Source organism: Pempheris klunzingeri, chromosome 10, assembly GCF_042242105.1.
Source record: "Pempheris klunzingeri isolate RE-2024b chromosome 10, fPemKlu1.hap1, whole genome shotgun sequence".
In the NCBI taxonomy this organism is placed as follows: Eukaryota; Metazoa; Chordata; class Actinopteri; order Acropomatiformes; family Pempheridae; genus Pempheris; species Pempheris klunzingeri.
In genome coordinates this window covers 3,033,992-3,038,722 of record NC_092021.1, presented here as the reverse complement: position 1 = coordinate 3,038,722, position 4,731 = coordinate 3,033,992, and the positions used below count along the sequence as shown (strand labels likewise).

Sequence of the window (4,731 nt, the reverse complement as noted above, 5' to 3'; positions counted from 1 at the left end):
GGGGATGTAGCTCAGTGGTAGAGCGTGTGCTTTGCATGTACAAGGTCCTGGGTTCAATCCCCAGCATCTCCAACAAATTAATGTTTAGCACAAAAAGCCCTTACACCACAGTTGTGCTGTGTGTCATTAAATCAAAATGGTTAGCTATTTGTCTTTATCTGTCTGCCAATCCATATGTCCGTCCCTCCATCCAGCCATACATCCACCTATCCAGTCCTCATTACAGATGATGACTGAGGCATTATGATTCTCTTTTCTCTGTCTGTCTTCCATCTATCCCATTCTTAGGAATGCAACGGTTGACATTGTCCATGATGTCCTGCAGCTTGCACTGTGTGCGTCCCTCCACCACCATCCCCAGTGAATCCAGACTTGTATCCAGCTCTGAGCCAGCCTTATTAACCAGCTTCTCCAGCCGCCTGGTGTTCTCAGCTGGTGAGTGTGAGCGTGAGTGGTTGTCTGTCTCTATGTATTGACCCTTTGGTTGGCTGGTGAGGAGTCCAGGGTTTTACCCCACCTCTTGCCCAATGTCAACTGGGAGCTCTCCCGCGACCCTTAAGGATAAGCGCTATAGATGGATGGATGAGTAGGATATGTAAATGTAAAATACTCCAGAGATTGGGCTGTTGGTGTTTGGTGAAATTGGCTGCTTGAGGAAGCCCAGAGGCAGTGATGTTAACACCATAACAACATCTCTCTAAGCAGTTTGAATATAAACTCAACTGTGTAACATTCATAAAGAGAGGAAGAGACTGTTGTGTTACACCATCAGTTTTAGCTTGGTGCATGCAATAAGCTGACAACTTAGTGTACAACTACTGTCAATTTTCTTTCATACACAACTTCCTCACCCTACCCTATCATGACTAGCCATAGAGGTAGGAAGACACTCATTGAGCAGTTGAAATACTCAAAACAAGAGAGGGGATGTAGCTCAGTGGTAGAGCGTGTGCTTTGCATGTACAAGGTCCTGGGTTCAATCCCCAGCATCTCCAACAAATTAATGTTTAGCACAAAAAGCCCTTACACCACAGTTGTGCTGTGTGTCATTAAATCAAAATGGTTAGCTATTTGTCTTTATCTGTCTGCCAATCCATATGTCCGTCCCTCCATCCAGCCATACATCCACCTATCCAGTCCTCATTACAGATGATGACTGAGGCATTATGATTCTCTTTTCTCTGTCTGTCTTCCATCTATCCCATTCTTAGGAATGCAACGGTTGACATTGTCCATGATGTCCTGCAGCTTGCACTGTGTGCGTCCCTCCACCACCATCCCCAGTGAATCCAGACTTGTATCCAGCTCTGAGCCAGCCTTATTAACCAGCTTCTCCAGCCGCCTGGTGTTCTCAGCTGGTGAGTGTGAGCGTGAGTGGTTGTCTGTCTCTATGTATTGACCCTTTGGTTGGCTGGTGAGGAGTCCAGGGTTTTACCCCACCTCTTGCCCAATGTCAACTGGGAGCTCTCCCGCGACCCTTAAGGATAAGCGCTATAGATGGATGGATGAGTAGGATATGTAAATGTAAAATACTCCAGAGATTGGGCTGTTGGTGTTTGGTGAAATTGGCTGCTTGAGGAAGCCCAGAGGCAGTGATGTTAACACCATAACAACATCTCTCTAAGCAGTTTGAATATAAACTCAACTGTGTAACATTCATAAAGAGAGGAAGAGACTGTTGTGTTACACCATCAGTTTTAGCTTGGTGCATGCAATAAGCTGACAACTTAGTGTACAACTACTGTCAATTTTCTTTCATACACAACTTCCTCACCCTACCCTATCATGACTAGCCATAGAGGTAGGAAGACACTCATTGAGCAGTTGAAATACTCAAAACAAGAGAGGGGATGTAGCTCAGTGGTAGAGCGTGTGCTTTGCATGTACAAGGTCCTGGGTTCAATCCCCAGCATCTCCAACAAATTAATGTTTAGCACAAAAAGCCCTTACACCACAGTTGTGCTGTGTGTCATTAAATCAAAATGGTTAGCTATTTGTCTTTATCTGTCTGCCAATCCATATGTCCGTCCCTCCATCCAGCCATACATCCACCTATCCAGTCCTCATTACAGATGATGACTGAGGCATTATGATTCTCTTTTCTCTGTCTGTCTTCCATCTATCCCATTCTTAGGAATGCAACGGCTGACATTGTCCATGATGTCCTGCAGCTTGCACTGTGTGCGTCCCTCCACCACCATCCCCAGTGAATCCAGACTTGTATCCAGCTCTGAGCCAGCCTTATTAACCAGCTTCTCCAGCCGCCTGCTGTTCTCAGCTGGTGAGTGTGAGCGTGAGTGGTTGTCTGTGTCTATGTATTGACCCTGTGATTGACTGTTGAGGAGTCCAGGGTTTTACCCCACCTCTTGCCCAATGTCAACTGGGAGCTCTCCCTCGACCCTTAAGGATAAGTGCTATCCAGAGATTGGGCCCTTGGTGCCTGATGAGACTTTTCACAAAAGGTCCTTTGATGTGTCATCACTTTGACAAGTCATGTTCCGGAATGTTGGATAAGCCTTTGATGCAGGCAAGTCTCTGCTCAGAGTGTGCCCAGACAACTCAAGTGGGAAAGGAGCAAACATGAAGCAAACAGGTTTTGATGAAAGACTGCAAAGGACAATCAGGTCTGCAGAGAGGATAACTGGGGCAGATCTGCCCTCCATCCAGGACTTGTACCTGTCCAGGGTCAGGAGGAGGGCAGGTAACATCTCTGCAGACCCCTCACACTCCGCACATAAACTCTTCAAACTCCTCCCGTCTGGTAGGCGCTACAGATCACTGTACACCCAAACCACCAGACACAGAGACAGTTTCTTCCCCCAGGCCGTCACCCTGATGAACTCGCACTAGCCTCAGAGTCTCAGGATCCACTGTGCAATAGTTCCACACCCCTGCACATTTACAACATTTTTGTTCTGCACTACACCTACCTCTATTGTACATACTGTTGTTAAAGAGTTCTATATTGTTTATATTGTCCTGTTCTTTTCCTATTTGTAACCAGTGGCACCTGTTGGTCCTCTGCTGTCTGCCTCTGATTGGGGCAGGAAACAATAAAGCAAGTTAGGTGAGTGGGCAGGTGTGGATGATTGCCGGCGTGAGGCCAGAGAGACACCAGGCTTCAGCCGTGATTTGTGTGTGGCCACACAGTTTTATGGGGGAATTGATTTCCTGCGGCGTGTGAGGCGCCGGCGTAGCAGGTATGGGGTTTTTTAAGGATGTTTATTAAAAATGTTATTTTGTTTTGGGTGTGTTTAATCAGTTATTGAGTCTGTTAGGAAATAGGAAATTTGCAGACACGTTTATGTTAATACATTTTTATGTTAATACATTTATGCTTTATTATCATGAAGTTTTAGCTTGATGCAGGACTGTGTGATAGTTGCTGTGACCTTTATACAGACCAAAGAGATGTGTGTTGGTGTAGGATGTATCAGACTGTGCTTGCGTTCTTGAGATAAAGAAGAGTTCGAGAAGGCCTTGAACAGTGAGAAGTCAGCGCACCTGAGTTTCCCACCAACCGCCCCTGCAAGGAGGAGAGGGAACAGGGTGCGGCGGAAGACTACTGAGAGGAGGAACTTTACATATATATGCTTGAAAGACACTGAGACTGCTCAGTGCAGATGTAGATCTTTGCCTGTACTCCTTGGTTGTTGCAAGTAAAACTTTGAACTGAGATCTCTGTCTCTGAGAGTTTATCTTGTGTGTTGGGAAAAGTTGTGGTACGAACTAACAGCGAAAATACAGTTCTTGTCTTATAGAAATAATTTCCTGACATAATTGGTCCTTTGAGCTGGATGTGCAATATCTGGACGCCTGAGGAAGCCCTGGAAGCCTGAGAGGACAAAATCCGTGCACGGTCAGACTACGGTCTGCATTGGTCATCCTTTTCTGGGACCACGATGGCTGACAGGGCTCTCTGAGGGTGCCGGGTGACGCACATCCACTTCGTTGGTGAGTACAGAGACTCATAAAGACACAGCACATGAAAGATTTGATACTGCAGTTACAGCGCAAGATAGGTTGAAATTCCTAGAAGGGTTTGAGTCCCATAAAATAGTTTGTGAGTCCGGCAGACACAGTGACGTCGGGACAGGAATGCGCTGATTAGGAGAATTTTAGGAGAATTTACCGGGTGAATTGTGTTGATTCCTAGCAGGTACTCCGACCTCTCAACCACGTGAAATACGTTCTACCACGTTATAGAGACGGTGTAGGTTCAAGTTGGACAGGGGAATAACCTCCTAATTTGAGATTAGTGTTCTAAGAATACAACAAAGGCCTGCACACATACATACATTTGTGAGTGAATGTGAGAGTGAATGTGGTAATTCCTTGAGGTTTGAAGCCACAATAGGTGGTATCGGAATTACAGTTTGTTGTTTTATCTTGTGTTGACTTCTATACTGGTGAGAAGAGGGCTGATGATTGTTGCCTGAGGTTGGTTTCAATCCGTAAAATTGTCTGCGGTGTAGAAGGCCAGATCAATAACCTCCTCTCGTGCCAGTGAACTCAACATGAGACAGTTGTAATGGGGAACTCAAACGGGGAAAAATAAGAAACCAGAGTCAAAGAAATCCAAATTGGAACACATGTAACACATATACTAAAATTGAAACAGGATCATGACCGTAACCGTATGGAAAGTGAATACGGTGCGCAAACCTGTAAATATTATAAACCAAGGATAAAAGATCCTAACGCTCCATTCGATGGAACATTGGATAAACC

At 45.4% G+C, this 4,731-nt stretch overlaps 3 non-coding genes across 3 annotated transcripts; all 3 read left to right on the top strand.

Moving 5' to 3' along the window:
- trnaa-ugc (transfer RNA alanine (anticodon UGC)) lies at nt 1-72 on the top strand. Its single transcript has one exon. It is a non-coding gene; the product is annotated as a tRNA-Ala (tRNA).
- Nucleotides 73-923: 851 nt separating this feature from the next.
- On the top strand, nt 924-995 carry trnaa-ugc (transfer RNA alanine (anticodon UGC)). Its single transcript has one exon. It is a non-coding gene; the product is annotated as a tRNA-Ala (tRNA).
- An 851-nt stretch (nt 996-1,846) lies between these two features.
- Nucleotides 1,847-1,918, top strand: trnaa-ugc (transfer RNA alanine (anticodon UGC)). The gene has a single exon. It is a non-coding gene; the product is annotated as a tRNA-Ala (tRNA).
- Nucleotides 1,919-4,731: the final 2,813 nt, after the last annotated feature.